The sequence below is a fragment of the Atractosteus spatula genome, chromosome 9 (assembly GCF_055471065.1).
Source record: "Atractosteus spatula isolate fAtrSpa1 chromosome 9, fAtrSpa1.hap1, whole genome shotgun sequence".
NCBI classification, from domain to species: Eukaryota; Metazoa; Chordata; class Actinopteri; order Semionotiformes; family Lepisosteidae; genus Atractosteus; species Atractosteus spatula.
The window spans coordinates 15924617-15944789 of record NC_142714.1 but is presented as its reverse complement, the minus strand read 5'-3'; the positions used below and the strand labels follow the sequence as shown (position 1 = coordinate 15944789).

The window sequence follows — 20173 nt, the reverse complement described above, 5'->3', positions numbered from 1 at the left end:
AAACCTTCTGAAGACATTATAAGATACTATATATAGTGAATGAGCTTGACCTGGTCTTTGGAAGCCGTCATAAATGTTGCAGTAATACGGTTTAGTTGTATGTGCCTATATAATTAAAAAAAAAGATTTTTAACAGCAAATTTCTGATCTGGATTTTCTTGAAATGCATGAAAAAAAGGAGTATTAACATTTTCAAAATCTGGTTAAAATATAGATGCCCAAACGCACATTTAGAGTAATATAGTAAATGCCTCGTCAGTCATTTTAAATGTGTTTTTTTAACCACAGAAAATTGGAAGTGGAAATAGTCGTATTTGGTACTTTTCTACATGAGCAGCATACGCTATTTACTGTAGTTCTTGGCACACATTAAATACTTAGCAAGTTTATTCCAGTCAACACAAGTTAATCACGGATGGAGAACAAAGTTCTGTCAGTGATGGCTTTCATAGTCTGTACGGAGATCCCTGCTTAATTAATTTAGTTACCTCAGACTTTGCTCCTATTGAATTTTCATCGGTTCCTTCTTTTCTTTCAGATCCATCAGAAAGGCTATAAGAGCAAAGATGAGCCTGGATTGAGGCTTGAACCTTCCTGCGAGTTACACAACTGACCGAATACTGGCAGAAACCACCAAGACTGCAGTGCTGTGTATTTGGGATAGAGGTATGGTTTTCAGACCGCACTTAAATCATTTGAAAAACATAACCGCCGTAGAAGAAGTGGACAAAAAACATGAAAACGTCAATGTAAAGTCAATTAATTGGGCGTTTCAACCACTATCAGCAGGAGGGGTGCAGCACCTTTCTTCTACAACAAAGATGATCAGCCCAAGCCTGGTTGGTGGAGGTGGAAAAGGCATTGCTTCAGAATATACCCACTTCTATCCCATGAGTGCTTGATTGAGATTGAGATTGAAATTGGATGATTGAGAAGTCCATGATGTATGGATAGCATCAGTACTATGCTCATGAAACAATGCAGTATGCACTTCCACCTACCGTTGCCCTTTACTGTTGTCTTTCCTGTGTGGTCGTCCTTATTTTCCATGCACTTGGTGCCCTTCATTTACTCAAGTTTGCATTTTTTTGTCCACATGCCTTCAGTCCTGTCAGAAATTCACTGACTCACCATGTTACTGGACCTCGGGATGTTTCTCTTCTGCTGCAAGGCTTTCTGCTTTGTTCCTTGATGCAGACTGGAACTCGAATGTACCCTGCTTTTATCGTGACTTGAGACTGAAAGGATAGGAAACTCTCATCACCAAACTATTTTTAACTATTTTCCTTTCTTTTCTTTTTTTTTGTGCCCACATCATTGATATCAATTTAGTCTATACATAGTTTTGCATTGACTATGATGATATTTATAATCTGCTTTATTAATCTGTGTTTACCAAACATTAACATTTTTAGTAACTTGAAAATTCAGAGAATTAACTGTTAAGCTCGAAGGAGAGGAATTCAAAACTTAAGCAAGTTTCAGACTAGCTTTGTTTAAACTGTCTAATTCTGACCAAGTCTGTCCATAAGTACAGAGGTTTTGTTCTACTTATAGAGATGCATCTCCTGGGTGATTAGTGCATTTCAGTACAAGAGATAGTAAAACAGTAGTTGCAAAGTCTCTAATTTATTTAATTTGACTGAGGATTGTCATTTATTTCATATAATTATTTCACTTTGCACAAGGAAATCGTTTTACTTAGGTTTGTGTGAAGGCTCTGCAAATTGTAGACTTGCATTTCCAGTTTGTGAAAATGACTGGTGTAATAAAAAATGGCATTCATGTGCTTAGGTGCTCGTGTTATGCACAGCTCTGTAGTTTGTCCTACTATCCAGAACCTCATCCGAATTTTTAAATGGTGAAAAACATGCGGTACTGTATATGCAGATTAGCTAAGTAGATGATACATATTCTAATTCTAATATTAAAAAAAGAATTTATGTAGGTTGTAGTAATTCACAGTAAATCTGATTATAATTTGTTATAGCGATAACCAGTTTTTTCTGGATGTTTCCTTTATGCTGTGCACGAAAGGTGTAATAATTAACCCAGTACAATATTTAATCCACAAAATCTTGTAATTTGAAATTGTGTGATTTATGATCATGCCAAAGGATTACACTGCAAATATAATCTGTGCACGGAAAGTGAAGACTGCAGAAACAAAAATTTGCATGTACTCAGCCCAGCGTCTTGTTTTTAATCTGGGATTGACACATGAAGTATAGTATTGAAGCCAGCTGGTACAGCAGGATTGTTGAGGAATGTGTCCTTAGAGATCCGTCTCTCAGAAACTGGTCTTTCTAAACAAGGAATTGCAGAGCTTGCGATGCATTTTCACACAGATTCTCCGTCATGTCTTTAAATGAAATAGTGTTAATTCAAATGAACATTTGTGCCTGCCACATTTGGTATTTTTTCCCACTGCACCTTAGTTAGCATGCGTATGTCGACATCATATCTAAATCTTGAGTCTTTGGATTGGTTATGTTCTCTCTCTCCCATTCTTTGAAGAGATACTTTGCTTTCTTTTGTTTTACTAGTACCTATTTCAGTGCAGACTTGTGCTTCAAGCAGTGTTCGAACCAGACTGTATGACATGGTTAGCAGGTTTTCTCCAGTCTACAGAGAAAAAAAAATGTTCCCTTCCATACTGTTAGTGTTAATCTCCTGGGATACATTTTGTTCTCCACAGTATGAGAAGCTGATTTAATAAAACATTTAGCACCACAAACATGTACATGAAGTGTTTTTTTTTTGCCATAATTGTTACATAAGAGTTGTTTTTTGGCAGGAATAATCGGAAAATAATCTCATGGCGTATTTATGCAGGAGTTTGGAATAATGTTGTACATATTTAATACCGTAATAAAAACCGTCTGGCTGTGAGTGGGTGTTTTGCAAGGAATTGCTTCTAGTGGTGAAATGTGCTTGATTTTCCATTTTCTCCATTCACAAACCCTATGTTCTTCTTTGTGAAAATGTATATAAAGTCAGTTTACTGCTTTTTTTTCAAATCACTCGCTTATTAGGGATTCTAAATGTCTCAGTATAAAACAATCTTCAGACAGCAGCAGACACTGAATATTTGCAGTTTGTCAGTGAAAATGCTGAACTGCAGAATGTCTGTTTTTTACATAAATTCTTTACTATGTAATTGGACACACGCAGTGTTCCAAAAAAAAAACAACCTTGCAGCTTTATTTGCACTAGTTGAATTTATGCTTTGGACTGCCATTGTCCCTTCTTTCATCTCATCATTTTAATTAACACTCATACCATCAGATTAAAGTTGAGAGCTCAACTTTACAAAGGAGAGTGAGGAGGTGGCAGGAGGGGGTGGGGGTGTTCACATTAATGCACCCACAGCTGATCTGAACTTTCAAAAGTTTGCTCAAACAAAAGAGCCGTTGTGCAAAATCGCTGAACAATGGCTGATCGATGGAAATACAGTAGTTCTCCTTTGCTGCATGGCAGTTCTGCTTTGTTAATAAAGGCTGTGGCAGGGAAGGTGATGCGTCTGAATCATTACAGGTCTAAGGGGCAGTTAGTGAGAAAATGATGAAACCTGCGGCTGCTGCTAAAAGCTTACACTGAGCTATTTTTTCCACCCAAGCTTTTAAAAGAGTTTGTGACTGTGTGGCTCATTATCAATCAGTCTTATTCTGCAGTAGATACATTTGTACATTTGATTTGCTGTAGATATATCTGAATTGGACTTCAAAGTGCTGTTTCTTTGTTTCTTTTGAAAACTGGAAGACTGCAAGTTGGCCTTATTGACATGTGTCACTGTTGCAACCAGTTTTACACATTTTATGAAGGTGGCAGCCTGATAGCACTTCTCTGGTGCCCTCTGTGTGTTTGTGGGAGTACATGCACGTACGTGTACCCTGCAATACACTTGCATCCTTAAATATGTGTTAGTTTTTAAACTGAAACCCATTTCACTTTAAGGTATACGTTTGAGATTGATGATTGAATCCAGCCTTTTAGGATGTCTGAAAATCCCATTTAATTTTTGGAAAAATGGATCATGTTAAGACACCTTAAAGACCTTGAGATCCTCATCCTAAGAGCAACCAGATACCTTCTGGGATTTTAAGGGAATGTCATGCACTGATAGGCTGAAGGAACTAAACCTTTTTGGTGTTTAGTGAAGATGCTTATGTGGGGACCTGTCACAAGTTTTCAAAATCCTTAAAAGTACCGACAATGTCTTGTGTGGGTTTCTTAACCACAAACTCCAAAACATGAACCAGAGGTCACAAGTGGAAGTGGATTTAAAACTGAGAACAGAAGGCACTTCTTACCCACTGGGTTATGGGAATATGAAAAAAGATCATCCACTGATGTGTTTGAAGCTTGTACCCTGGTGTCTTTTGTGAAACTGGCTGGATACGATCTTTGGATCAATTAGCTACTCATGTGTCCTTTCTAGCTTAGTGGCTGTAGCAATACATGTACATAACAGCCCACACAGATGTGTGTATACCAGCAACGCATCTAACGTGCTTACAGTAGCTTCAAATTATTTAACCCAGGTTTTTCCCATTTGTTTGGGATCAAAATAATGCTGTAAGGTGACATAATTCCTGCAGGATTTACAACTGAGAAGATTGACTCTTTAAACTTTGGCCTGAGTCCAGCTCTGTGTGAGTGTGTCTGTGATTGTGTATGAATGTGCTGTGCGTCCAACTGATTTTTCACGCGCTGGGCCATCTGTGGACTCCCAGTCGACTGACAGATCTCCCGATTCCCCAAGGCAGAGATTAGATGAAATTCGCCCACCCTCGGCTCTCTCACAATACTGCAGAATGAAGTCCTAATGATGGTGTATTGGCCTTTGTCTAAAGCAAATGTGCTTTCGCATGACACCCACAGCTTTGAAATTAGCAGGTACTGAAGCAATCGCTGAAGCTCTTAAATTCTCTTCCTCGACCTGGGGGCTATACTCAACAAAAACATTCAACGCAGTGCTCGGTTTACAGTTGTGCTTCATACAAACAAAAGCGAGCAGCTTTTTTGGAACAACAGACAGTTTCAGGTGTGGATGTGGAAGGTTCTAATGTTAACTACTTGGCTGTTTGAGAATAAATTGATTAAAATGCTTTTTTTGGAAAGAAATGCACATAAGTGCATTGGAAAAGCAATTCGTTTCATAGAGAGAAGAAAGATAGGTTTGTGATGCAAATTAACCTCGAAATATGCAGCATCAGATCTTGCAATTTAAAGATGTAAACAATGATCTGTGTCTAATATTCATTATGATTTCAACTCCACTCCAGGTATACTTTTTTCTGAAAGATATCACCATATTGGCTACTTTTGCTTGACTAATGTTTTCTGTATTACAAAGATTTTGATAATTTAGATATTCAGTGATACCAACATTGAAACAAAAAGGTGTCACAAAAAAGTCCACTCTGTTGCTGTGCTGTAAGGATCCTGTGAAGTCACACACTAATAGGATGTGGTGACCTTTTTCGGTAGCACTCCAGAGCATAGCAAGGATGGCTCTCTGCCAGCTTTGTGTAGCTCACCTCACTTGACTTGCTTTTTTATTCTTGAAAGGCGAGGGACTGCTGTCATGCACAATGAACTTGCAGAGTTGCAAGTTGATAATGCAATATTTATGAGTGAGTCTACAGAGTCCATGATATCATAATATTTGTTTATTTTATGATTGACTCGACTTGTGTTTCTTCTGTGTCTGCTAAATGTTTCACTGCTGTGTTTTCCCCTTTACTATCAAACCAAAGAGTGTGGCCAAAAAAATGGAAATGCCAAGTATATTGAAATCAAGTGCTTCCACAAAAGTGTGGCTAAGAACTCTAAAACTCTGAGTTCCTGCTTGGTTCCAACAGTGAAGAATTCTGGTGGTTCTCAAATGTTGTGGTAGACTTTTTGCTGGCATTTTTTGGGTGTGGTCATTATCTGAGAAGGCAAGATCGATGCTATTGACTACTTAATAACACTAAGTGATTATCTTCACCCATGTTGCAGCATTTGTTTCCCTCTTGGAGAGGTATCTTTCAGGATGGCAATGCCCTCATCCACAGAGCCTGGTGTGGGTTGTCCAGTGATTTGATGAGTGAGCACTGATGTTATTTATATGCCATGGCCTTCTCAGTCACCAGATCTGAATCTAAATGAGCATTTATGGCATATTCTGGAAAGACACCTGTTATGGTGTTTTCCATCTCCATTAGCCAGGTATGGCTTTCTCATGGATAAATGGTGCCACATCCCTTCTAGAGATTGCAGATTTCCAGAAGCTGATAGACTCTCTTCGGTGGCACGTATATGTGGCACTGGCTGCATGTGATGGCCTGATGCCCTGTTTAGTGACTTTGCATTGGCATGGTGTACACACAACATCTTAACACTTGCTTATCTGGATGACCTAAAATCTAATAGTGTTTCTAGTATTCCATTATTCATCTAGATGGTTTTCTGTCCTTAGTGTTGTCAGTCTCTCATTAATCAATAACTGAATTCGCAATTCATTGTATGAATTGTACTCATAAATCAATAGCGACATTGGGAATACAGGGAATGCCTTTTAAGTCATTGCCTTTGATCACTCTGAATTTGAGAGGGAGCTACTGGTACCCCATGGTACCCCCAATCTCTCTTATGCAATGTGGCTTTACCATTCCTTTTATGCCTCCCCAGCTCAGTGAAAAAATCATGTTCTGACACAGCCTCTCAAACTGTATGAAAAATGTGCGTTATTGATGTTCGTTTCCTTGACAACTAAAGCTTTGTAGAATAAAAATGAAAAGAGAGCATTATGGAGTCGGAGGTTATCGGCATGAGAAAATTACAGGCAATAGGTACCATAATAACAGCATTCGAGGATGGACTTGTTTTTAAGGTCCTGAGGGTAAAAGGCTAATCTGCCTTTTTTGAAAGGAGAAAATCCTTTAAAAAAATTATGTGGGATTATTTGTATTAAACCACTTGTTGCAAGAAAAGTTTTGCCAATGGTCCTTTAGGGTTGTTTTATCAAGACTACTTTATCCAGTAAATGTTTTTTTTATCTGTAGGTATGGACATTGACAATTTGTCTTGCCCATGCATACATATCTTTTAATTACAATCAAGCCAATGAAGGGTGATATCTCCATATTAAGTGGACTCCTAATAAATGTTTTGGAGCATTCATGAAACCTCTTCTTGCTCATTGACGAAAAAGCCCAATGATTTCTTTTTTGGTCCTGTACTTACTAGAGTCAAAGCTCCTGCCCACACACACAGGAGTCAATGCCAAAACAGTTTTGTCAGCTTAGTTTCACTGCATTAACGTCAGTACTCGCTAAGTTGAAACAGAGCTGTTATGAGCTTTATTTGTTGTCCTTTCTCTTGACTATTGCCTTATGAAATTGATTTTGTCACTCATGTTTATATTACATGACAAGATGTTGGATCTGACTTAAGGTCTTAAGTTGTGTGTTGTAAAATGGGAGATCGCAAAATTAAGGACTTAATGGCAATAGCAAAATGAAATCTCTCTTTTATACCTTTATGTCAAAGAATTAAAGTATTTATGGACATTGATAACCATGAATTTAACATCTATTTATTGTTTTATTTATTGCAGTTTGGTGTCCGTTTATTGAACTCTTGCCAGAAAGTACATTTTGTTTTAAACAACCATGTGAAAGATATGACCTACTAGTACACAAATTTTATTTATTGCTGTAAATGAGGCGATAGAGAATGCTGCATATTTCCTTTTGCTAACAAATTCAAATCTAGAGATAGAGAAAAGGAAATGGGAGCCAATGAACCAAACACAAAAGGCTTGCTAAAGATTTCTTCATTGACTTTACAAACAGGATTCTTCTTGACTTGAATTACCACCTTCAATATACATGTTTTTTTCTCCCTTCACAGTGGGCCATATCAGTCACTTGTTGGCTATTCTTGACCTTTGCACCTTTTAATTTGTAACAATTTATTTTTCATTTGATATAAAAATATTACTGATTTGCAGTTTTGCTTTCCCTTTACTTTTCAGATCTTATTACAGAGTGCTAGGGGAGATGTTCCATAGGAACAGCTATTATTTCTTGACACGCTTCTAGACTGATAACCTGTGAGGTCTTAGAGGTTTGACTTGACTGGCTGTGAGTGACCTATCAAAAAAAAATGTGCTGAGAATTTCATTTTCATTTTTGGGCTTTGTACGTTAGTAAGTTTCTCCTCCTTTAAAACTCCAAATTACTAAATGGGACCAAAACAAGAAAAATGCGATAAGCCGTTCTTATTGACAATGAGCCCGATTCTGTGGGGATTTTAAATTAACTTCAAGAAGCTCATTCTTGCTAGATGTGGTGTGTGGACAGCTTGTTCACTTGCTCTCTCAGAATATTAGTGCTCCTTTGTATGTGTTCATTAGTGCTATCGTGCTGTTCTATATTGGTAGCCATTTGAGGATGATTACTGTTACTTTTTACTGTTTAATTTGAATTTTTGAGGAGTTTTATTGTGAATATTTGAATGCTTTACAGAAAAAGGTGACCTTATCAATAATATTAATTGGGCAACCAAACCCTTATTTCATCCATTTCTTGTTTGAATGCAGGATGAGAAAGGGTAACAGACTTTATAGATTTTTACAGTGTTTTTCTCTTTCGCAATGCTCTGATCTGCAGTTTCTTTGTATTCTAATAATAGGAAAAACATTTTGTGCCTGTTTTATATACAGATGATATTTGCTGCACTGAGATTGAGTGGTAGGAAACAATCCTCTCTGTTTCCGGGAGGCCTGGTGTGGTGTGTGGCCTGCATGCATCCCCACACTCCCAGCAAGAGGAAGAGCAGCCACTGGCCAGCAGCCAGACAGCTGCCGTGTCTGGCCTCAGCTGAATGTTTAAACAGCTGTTTGTTAAACACTGAAGTGTACACAGCTCCATAAAAGTCTCCAGTAATTAAACAAGAAAAAAAAGGTTTGTTTTCATGACAGGCTCATTTCAGTATACTGTTATAGCACATTGCAAAGCAATTGTCCTCCTTGGGAATCTTGCTTGTTGTGTTTAACCTCTCACTTTCTTACTGTGTTACGATTGCAAACAGTAGCTTAAAAAAACTTGTTGCACTGTGATAAGCCACTTTTCTTTATAAAAGAGGTCTTAAAAGGCTTATTTCAGTGGGATTTACTGTCCACTTGAAACTTATTAAACTGTTCTAGACTGTTTTTATATGATGCTAAATGGTTGCATTTTGAGAACCCCCCCCCCCCCCCCCGGCCATTTCAAACAATTATCCTTTACCTTGTGAATTGTATCATCTGGTCTCTGTCAAGTGGTAGTTAGCTGGTGCTCATCTCTGTCTCACGCTGTGACTGAAATTACACAGAGTATCCTTGATGAATATGGCTGACAAGGATTTAGACCATAATCGTTGGAATCCAGACAGATTCTAAAAAGTGTAGTGCAGAACATTGCAGAATTAAAATCTATAGTGTCAGAAAATCCCTGTGCTTTTGCCCTGACTGTAATTCCAAAGACGTGCATACCCATTCTTCATGACCTGATCTTTTTGGTCTTTCTCCTTTGAAATTTGCAAGAAACGTATCCTGAAAGGGGCAGCATGGGGGCACAGCTGTTAGCATTGATGCCTCGCTGCTCTGGGTTCAGTAGGGTTTGTGTGTTCTCCCTGTGTTAGCGTGTATTTACCGCAGGTGCTCCGGTTTCCTTCCCACAAACTAAAGACATACTGGTAGGTTAAATCGGCTTATAGAAAAAATGGTCCAGTTGTGAGTGTGTGCTCTGTGATGGATTGGCATTCCATCCAGGGTGATCCAGCCTTGCGCCTGTTGTGTGCTGGCATACTGTAGGTTCTGGCTCCTCGGCAGTACTGAATAAAGTGGTTAAAAAATGGATGGATGATGAATGTCTTAAAGGACAGGTAGCTTATAAAAACACAGAACAATTAATGCACATTGTTCATTTTTATCAGCCATTTTCAAAACCTTTTTTCATTCGAATGATTTGATTTTTGTCATGGAAATTCCTTGAAATGTGAAAGTAGTGTTAAAAAGAAACGACCATGCTCTGGGTCTACATGACATAAATATGCTTCATCATTTACCTTTCTTGGCAAATTTGACTTTCTAAAGCCTGCAGTTGAATTTTACTTTCAGCTTTTGAAGAGTTTCCAGTTGTAAGAGAGTATATTGACTTAGAGAAGACATAGTTTTTGATCTTCTGTTTCACTTTCAATTTCTTGAGCCTCAAGATATTAAAATAATAGTGTGCGCTTTTGTTTATACATCTGATCTAATCTGTATTTTGGGAAGTGTTTTTGAATGTATCGAGCCCAGTTTACTGTTCGGTGTGTTTTGGAAAAAGAGGCCCATGCCCTTATTTCTTCTAGAGAAGTTGCTTGCTCACACTGCAAGCTACTTTTGAGTTGCAACTCATTTCAGGACATAGCCCTGTTTTGAAGGAGACACCAGGTTGATTAATGGTTAGAGAGGGCAAACAAGCAGCTGTTTTAGGGAAGCGTGTAATTTTCTTGTCTCATTGAGAACAGAGGGAAGTTCAAGATTTAATAAAAGACTTGCTAGCTGACTGCATGTCAGTGTATGAGAGTATACAGAATGGAGTGGGTGGGTTGGATGTTTGAAGCCACAGACTGACAATTGCTGACCAGAGATTAATACAAAAGGTCCCTTTCCATTAAACTAAACGATGTCATGTCTTCTTTTGACATCTTATCCAGAACATCCACATATGGGTAACAGCCTTTCTGAAAAGGATGAGAATTACAAAAAAAATCCGTTCAGATGTTATGGGGTGCCGCTGAGTTAGTTGGTATGTCTTGTTTGTGGGACTTGTCTAATTCTTTGAAAAATGCCTCATTCCTGCAAGTTGTCGAGTGCCATCTGTCATGTCAGAGCTTTAAGAACAAGCTGACTTAATTATTTTTATATTTTAAAAAGGTAAGTAATTACCTGGGAGGTTAAGCAATTACACCAACTGTGCTTATAGCGATTATACTGTAAATATTGAAGTAAATTGATTAAGTGAGTGCCCATTTTAATTGTGACAAATTGGCATTTTGAATGATGACAAGTGGTACAGTTTTTCTACTTTCTCCTAGTCACTGATTGACATATCCAGAGAAGGTATATTTGAAATAAAACAGCAAGTTTCCCTGCATTGAAAATAATCTAATTTGATTTTCTTTTCCAGTAAGATGTGGTGAAGAATAAGTGAAATAAATTACTTGAAAGTGAGTTAACACCCCAGTTCCTTTATTCCAGAATTCCCTTTTTTCATCCCGCAGGTGCGTGGTGACAGTTTAGGTCTCTTCTTTTAACTGCCTTTTAGATTTTATTTTTCTCAGACTCCTTTTTAACATTTGACTTTCTTAGGTTTTTTTTTACCCATAGTTAAGAGTTGCTCGATGTACTGTAACCTCACAGTACTTTGTGAAACTTGTCTGGTGCTCTGCAAAGCCTATTTCTGGAGTGGGTTGGCTCCCTTTAAAGCCATCTTCCTAAATGCATGTCAGACCACTGCACTAGCTTTTCACACTGGCCCACATGAGAAAGTAAATGCCTCTTATTGCACAGGAGAAGCTATCATCTATCACTTATGGCACCGAGTGAAAAATGATTTCATTTCAGTCTGAGGCTTTGTCCTGCATCGCTGTGCTCAATTTTGGTTGCTGCCAGCTGTTTAGAATGTCCTTTTCTGGGGATGCAATGTCATTTTGTTTTGTTTTATTAATGAAAAACCTGATCCTGGAGTTAATATATATTAAGTTTTTAAAGTATAGATCTAATCTAACAGATCTTCCACAAATTAAAAAAGATTTGTTACAGCACAGAGAATCAGTTAAGCACCATAGTTATGTGTGTTTCTATACTGTATTTCTCAAAACAAAAGTCAAGCTTGCGAAATTATGCTGTTTGCAAGATGTTTCCCTTTGGCTCTTATGTAAAAAGGAAGGATTTCTTTGCTCTTGTGTCTGGTCACAATGGGCATTCACACTTGTTATCAGATGACAGCAGTTACTGTTTTTACAGTTTTGAACCCCCACGTGCTGTTCGCTGGCTGTTTTGGATGTGTCTTAGGCAACTCTTCCTGCTAACTTTCCACAGCAAAACTACTCTTCAGACTTCTGACTTTTCAAGCAGCACAGATTGGAAAAGGCAAGGTTTTGAAATGTTATGTAATTGAAGATGCACAAATTGAGGAATAGGGCTTGCTCAGAGCGCTCATGACAGCTCATGTTCCCGGTAGAAGAAGGATTAGCATGATGACCTTACAGGTTGGTCATGAGCGGTTGTGTGGAAGAAAAAATTAGTCATGGCTCCACCCAGTGGACGTGTATGCATTGTTCTGCTAGGTACCCAATTAGAATGTACAAATAAGGCATTGTTGTAACGTCTGTCAGTCTAGCAGAAGTATTCTTCCCACAGAACTAATGATACAATATTTTCAACTTTATCCGCAGTCAAAAAGGAATTTTGAAACCCTGGTGATATCGTTGCTTATATATTGTGATATTTCTGTAAAGATGTGAAGTCAATTGAATTTCCTAAATAGATTTAATTTAATTACCACAGTGGTTTAGTTGAGAATATGTTAGAGAAAACATTTACAGAAGTAAAAAAATAACTCTTTACATGTTGTTGTTTTTTAAATGACTTTATCTATGTCCATCAGCCGCTGTTACCTCAGAATACTTAAATGAGATTTGACAAAGATACTGCCAGATCAGCCTGTGTTTTCACCAGTACCAGTCCCCTTCAAATTTAATTGTCTGCTTAAAACTTACTGGGAGTTTAAATTCTGGTACAGGTATTCTTTTTTTCAGATACAACATTCTTAATATTTGCTACTATTAGGTCAGAGTCGGAGCTACTACTTTTCATTAAATTAAAAGTTTTTCTTATGTGGTGTTTTATCTGAATACGTATCTAAGGTCTGTTTTCACTGCTGCATCGTCTGTTAGAGAGAAAATGTCTTTCTGTTACTGTTATGCTGCTTTATAATATATTGTAATTGGGTCATGCCGAGCTGGTTAAGGCCACTCAAGGCCTTTGGTCAACAAAGTGGGCTAACCATTTCTGACCCCTTAAATAATGTTTTTTTCAATGAGATTGTTGTCTTGAAACTTTGGCAGTTCTCAATTCCTATTACTAAAAGCTCTTTTCTTGGAACTAACTGCTGCTTTTCCCTAGTTAAAGCAAATGACAAGGAGTAACCCTGTGTGGGATAGTACAAGAAGTGTGATTTCTGCATACTCAGGTGAAATGCCCAGAAGACTGGCTCCCAGGCTGAACAGTGCAAAGCCTGCTGGAGGAGGATGGCATAAGAGACCAAGCTGTTTCCCGTTGTTCAGCTGTGTTTACATAGCTCAGGATGACTCACGGGCTGGTAACTGCCTGGCTTCATTGAGCGCTGGTGTCTCGGTAAGATTCCTGAGGAAACTCTGACAACAAGTTGGAAGCCCAGCCTTTTCCAGACTCTCGAGTTTGAGATCTCAGGAAGCAAGGCCCAGGGAAAACTGAAGGGGAAAGGAACAGGGTGAGTGTTTGTCCTGGCTCTTTGCACCTCCATTCATAGCGTACATCTTTCCAGGGAGAGGCAGAGTTAGTGGAAGAATGGAGAAGGGGACATTTTCCAGATGTGATGTCCTTTGTTTGCTGCTGAAGGGTTTGAGTTTTTTCTTGTTCGGTAACCCACCTCTATTTCTCCCACGTTTATTTGAAAGAGGAGCAGGTCCAGCTGTTCTGAAGTTAAGGTCGGTGCATAAAGACCTTTAATTTCTGGAAGATATTTTTTTTTTACTTCTATATTTAAATACACTACAGAGCCACATGAATTTGGAAATAGAGGAACACGGATATTTCCTCAGGTTTTTTTCTTCCAGCGAAAAGATGTTTTGAAAAGCAACGAAGGCTTTTACCTTTTAGTCCCCCTTACTTATAATGAACATATTAGTTTGTGGGCTGTTTATGCTGCTTTGTTGAAGGTTTGAGTTTTAGCTAAGATAAGTAAAATGAATGATTGTTGGCAGAGGCCCAATACTAACTGTCAGAGGGTGGATAAATCAGAATTGACTTGTGCTTGCGGCAGAGCTAAGATGGAAATAGCTTTTCTTTGTTTGACCTGTTTGCATAAAGACTAGTGTATGCTTATTTATTAATAAAATAAATTACTTGAAAAAATCATAGGAAATTGTAGGAAAGCGACTGATAACGTTATGTAACAGTGCAGAAAAATAGCTTGGTTCAAACATGGCTTTCAGTGTGCAAAAGTTTGTTAGCAGTATTTGTTCAACTGATATGTGGCACAGCATAATGGTCATGATGTACATGATGAAAAGCCAGCTACTTCAAGACACCCCAGGTTACTTTCAGTCATGTTTTGGCACTGATAGCTGTGCAATCTTGCAGTGAAGAATGTTTTTAAAAAGAATGCTTTGCTTTGTTTTGATTGCGAATTACTGCAGTCTTAAATGGATTTGATAGCAGCTTCTTGAAAAGCCTGATCTTTGGCACTTCACCAGCCTTTGCTTCAAAAACCCTCTGAATTACATGGTGCAGGCTGTTTTTCAGCCACTCTGTTAATTATACTGCTGGGTATCACTGCTATTTTTGTCTTCTCTGCGCTTGTTGCCTTGTCAGTGTTGCTAGGGCCCTTTGGAAATGAGAATGATTTTCTCAAGGGGAGTCTACTTGCTCAATAACAAATACATGTTTAATTTCTGACACTTGGAAGATATTAGCCCACGTTTATATTTGCATGGGGACATATGCTGTAGTTTGCATGTTCTTACTCCCAGACCACCTGTGTATGACAGTAACACAGGGAATGCACTGTTGCCCTCAGCCTGTCACTGCTCTGCTTAACCAGTTAAAAAAATTGGCGAGTTGGCTGAATCCTGCAAGGTCATGGAATAGGGCTTATGAAAGTTTTGACTATTGAAGTCTTAGGGTGGGTTTGTACTCTAGTTCAAATTGAATCCTCGTTTGTTTCGAGTTGTTTTGAAACAAAGCATTGCTCTGTAATCTGGAATGAAGTGAAAGCCACATTCACTTTGCCAATGGAAACTTGATTTTGGAAAATGCTTCAGATGAAATCAGATGTTCACAAGATACTGGATTCAGTTTGGTGCCAAAGGCCATATTCCCCTTAACTGTTAATGAGGTTTAAATGGGAAAAAAAGGAGATGTTGGAAAAACTTAGACCAGTAAAGACACAAGTCTGAGTTTTCCTTTCTCTTTATCCTTAGTAAAACAGCTGCGGCTGTTGGCAGTTAAAACTGAAATTGAGACTTCTAGAAAATAAGATTCTCGGGAATTATACATTTGCTTCCTTAAAAACATTTCAGAGTTTTTTTCTGTTTTCATTTATTGAAATAGGAACTATTATTCCGAGTATATTAGGCGACGATAGCATGCGTGTTCTTGGCTGTATTGTTGATTCCTTTAAGAAACATAGGAGATGTCTTTTTCATATTTGATACTTAAGAGGTGACTTTTGAAGCTGTAAGTTCATTTATATGAAGTGAAAGATAACTTTTGGGGAGGCCTTATGAATGCAGTTCTATGTCAAAATATTTAAGATGCTCTTGAGAAGCATTTAATATTTCATAATGTATTTCATTCTGAATTTTCTCTTCGTAAATATGTTGAAGGTAATGTGGGATTTTGTATTCGTTTGTGACCACTCCAAGTGGATGCTAAGGTGAGAATTGTTTGTTGGTGAACACACATTTAAGTGAGCTACAAATATCTTGTGCAGTTGAATGAAGGAGGTTCTCTGACCCTGTAATTGTAAATAATGCAAGCCTTCCGTGCTTCACTGAAGATCAGAAAGTTCCATTAGAGCAAGTTGACTTGACCCATTTAAGATGATAGGTTGAGGCCGGAGCTGAAAGGTGTCCTGAGTATGAGTAATGCCTAAATGCTTGCAACACTCAGCAATAGGGTGTTTCAGAGTTGGATTGCATAAGAATAAAACGTGTGTGTACTGTGGGGGTTTAACTGGGCTTGAAGAAAGACAGAAAAACAGGACAAAGTCTAACTAGAGACTGTAGCATGAGACTAGCTTTTATATTCAGTGATGTGTAATGGTTGGCTTTAAAAAAAGTGTCTTTGAGCTAAACATTTTGGATTCATTTATGGTAAATTTTACCGTGCTCAGGGTCTCTTTCAGACACTCTTATGCACTTGCTCTTCTTAAATGGAAATGCATTATTTTGCATCAAACTGCTAGCAATTCACTTTGAAAGGCAAATTCATTTTTGTGACCATCTGTTCACACTGCCATCTTCAAAATGTTGTTACTTTTCCGTTTTATACTAAAAAATACTTTTGTACCAAAAATGACAACTTCCTGAAGCGTATTGAAATGAGATTTTGAATGTGAGAACAGCGTTTTAAATGACAGACCCATTCAGAACAGCTTCAAGACAATCGTCAGGTTGTTTTTTGGAGTAGGGCAGTGAGATGGCTTCCAGAACATGGGTTGTTTGTTACATCGAACACTCATGACAGTGTTAGGAAATCCCTCCTGTTCTCAGTCCTTCATCTTAAGCCCATTTTAGCCCAGTATGCCTGCATCTGTTCATCTATTTTACCCCAGCATGCTGGATCCGAGCTATAGGAAGCGGGAGCTGCTGTTGCGTCCTACGGCTCTTGTGTCCTCTCTTCAGCTACCTCTCTGTTAGCTCTACGGCAGCAGGTGTAACTGCCACGGCGGCAGCTCGGACATGACTCGTTGGTCTTGTGGAGATTGTGGCATTTCAGTTGGCTCTGCCTTTGACTCATATTCCTCTGATTCAGCTGCGGGAGCTGGCTCGTCGTCAGGATCAGTGTTGATGTGGACTGCGCCCAGGCTAGAGCTAGCTGCAGCTAACCTATTAATGGCGGTTGTTGTAGCACTGGCTGCAATGTTAGCCGTAAGCTGGGGGTCGGGGTCTGGTTCAGGCTGACTGGATGACGATCCAGCAGACTTGAAATAACCATCGATTTGGGGATCTTTTTAAGTAGATCCTGCTCACACTGCTCTTTTCACTGCTGTGCTTTTCGCTTCTGCATATTTCGCTTCTTTCATATTTTCTGTCACACATTTTGATGCTAGCCAACCGTAAACTTGCGCCAGAAATGACCCGCTGAGTGACTCAACAGCGATACGAAATCCGCCAAAATAAATTTGAACTCCGAACCAATTGCATCTAACCAATCATCGATTCACAAATTATTCAACGTTGTTATGGACCAATGGGGGCCCACAGGTCAATTTCAAATTCCATTCATTAATCTGCCTGTGATTAGCACCGCTGAACTGAGTTTATCATGCCAAACAGGAAATATCTCGGCCAGGAGCTACATCCTCAGCACACCTCGAGTCTCGGGTCTTTGTGAGGTTCTCGTTCTCAGGCACAATGCAGCTGTATTTGCAGAGTAAAATACTGCAAGACCCGGGGTGTCTACCTCATAATAGATATGTGGCTGAAAATATTTTATTGACATCACAGACCAATTGTAGTGTGCTCTACACACTAACAATTGTTATGTTGATTTTTTAGTAATATACATAGTGCAAAGAACATCAGCAGTACCAGCCAAGGATGTGGTGGTGAAGCCCCTGGGTGAATTGAATTGAAAATTATTGGGAAAACTCTTGGAAATACACCTAATAACCAAAGGTGGAATCCTTATCACAGCTCAATGCTATTTCAGATTGTATTTTTGATGTCCAATTAGTTAATGAATTCTCTGATTGTTCAAAATTGTTTTGTGAAAGAAAAGCATTTACGCATGAAAGACGGTGTTCAGATTCTCATTTCCTTGGAGTTAATTCTGTGTTTTGATTTGTGGCAGAACACAGAGCCTGTTTTAAAATCATCAATACATTGTACTGCTGTTCCTTCAGATGGCTGTTAAAAGAAAATGTAAAAAGGTTCAAGTGTCAGCTTCCAGTGGTGTCTGGAGATTGACTAAGCACAGTAGGTTCACTGCTCAAGACTCACACAGTAGGTTTTAGCTAATGACTGCCAGAATTCATAAATAAGTCGTGTCGCAATCTGAATTCAGAAAGTTGGAGGTAATAAAATTTCCTAATTGTTTGATGTGTTAACATCTGTCTCCATGTGTTGTATATGTTGTAAATATAAAAGTATAAACACTTTGTCAAATTCTAAAGTAAGTGCACGACTAATTACCGAAGCCTTTGAAGAAACTGTATCTTCAGTAGAGGGGTGGGTAACATAAGGCTCTTGGTCAAGAAGACTTAAAATCCACAAAGAATTATCTGTAATTAAAACAAATGATGTGCCATAACAATACAGTTGGAGCAGTGTTAGGCTTTATTCTCTAAAATTATCATTAGCTGCACCACTACAACACTGTAATAATTTCAATTATATTTTATGATTTAGTGCATTTTTCACATTTGTGTTTTATGCTTTGAATTTAGACTAGTACAGGAAAATTCATTTCTCAAGAAACTTACTTTTGTTGTGCATAGAGCCTGAATTGAAAACCGCTTTTACAAATGGACCATAATTTTTTTACAATCCTGTATGTCTGATATTTGATGCTACCTGTGTTGTTTCCTCAGGCTTTTACACAGACATAATTGAAAAGCTCTGCACTACAGGATGCATTAAGGGTGGTGCTCTGTATTTTCCACTGTTTGTAGCAGATAAAATACATATGAAAGTAGCAAGGTTAATGCACCTGAAAAGCAACTTTAAAACCCACAATTATTACTCAACACCTGTCTCACCCTATAATCAAATGTCCCTATTTGATTATTTTATATTGGCAAAGGTTTGTTAATGTGGGAGAAAGTTCCAATATTGAAAAGACTGAAGTGTTTATAGTACAACACACTGAAGTTATAGTGACAACAGGCAGACAAACCTGCATCTCTATCTTTACAGCAAAAATATGGTTTTAAGTTACCCTTGATTTTTGACGTGTTTCCCTGCTTAACTGAGTCAGTCTTATTTTCAAGTCTTCAGTCGTAACTGTTGCTCAAACTTAACAGTGCTTTGATTGTCTCACTCTGTACTTGTTTGAGTTCATAACAGTAATTTGAGTGTGAAAATGGAACAAGTGACATTACAGCTGAAAAAGAACATGATAAAATAATGGAAGGGCAACAGAAAGCAAACAATGGAGAAAAGAAGACCCTGAGGTGTCAGCTGTCAATTTGTGGACAGCTGCATTGCTAAACAATTTTCCACGTTTCCTTTTTTAGCCTTTTTAAATGTAGGCATTAGGCTTAAACATAGGAGCTAAAATGGACTTTTTAGGATTAATGTTTATGTATTGCTTGAGAAGGGGTTAGACAAGCTTCATGAATAGTGCATTTCAGCTTGTGAAAGTGACCTCTTCACACCACTAGGTTTGTCTTTAAAACCAAATTTTAATTCAAGTTATGTTTAAATACAGCTTGAAAGTGGAAGCATTTTAAAATTAGAAAAGGCCCCAAGGATGCATTATCAGTGTTCTGCTCTTCTGGATCCATGTTCTTCAAGGTTAGATGTTTTACTTTTTTGATCTTGCAAATATCCTATACAGTCATATTTGCAAAGTTGAAAAAAATACTTTTCATCACTCTTTAAAGCCTTTTCTAAGAGTATTGGTAACTTAATATAGAGACCTAACCTAGTCAGGTTTCACAGTTTATTGTGCTCAGCTGGTGTAGAATACAGTCTAAATACTTGAATATGAGTAATATATGTCTTCTGAACTTCTTTCGGGAAATCTGTGAGTGGCTAGATTTTAAACCTGGATAATGTGCTGCTGCTGTTCCATCTCTAATGCTCAACTTCGTGAGTAGTGACTGACATGTCAGTATGCTTTACATGCTGTGTTGTAGATTAATATATTGGCAGCACCAGGGGGTATGAAATGGTGCAGAGATTTTTATTCATTCATTGGGTCCTGTTTGTCATGTGTGAGTCTTGAGAGAGCAAGACCACAGAAACCACATCCAGCTCAGAATTTTCTTTTCAGTGGCATATGCATGGTCTTCCACAAGAATAATATGACATTGTATCCTGAAACCAGAGGGTTTCCCCAGACAAAACAGCTGGACTGAAATGGCTCCCACAAAACGTTGAAAATGTTTAATACATTTGTGCCAGGTTTTGTTCCATTGTATCATGGGTAAAATAGCTCTGT

At 38.2% G+C, this 20173-nt stretch overlaps 1 protein-coding gene across 1 annotated transcript in view; it reads left to right on the top strand.

The window, feature by feature from the left end:
- Window positions 1–20173, top strand: part of sipa1l1 (signal-induced proliferation-associated 1 like 1) — a 123156-nt gene that overhangs the window by 42910 nt on the left and 60073 nt on the right. The window contains exon 2 of the mRNA XM_088925535.1: window positions 539–666. The gene's annotated coding sequence lies outside the window, so the exon portion shown is untranslated. The remainder of the gene's footprint in view (window positions 1–538; window positions 667–20173) is intronic.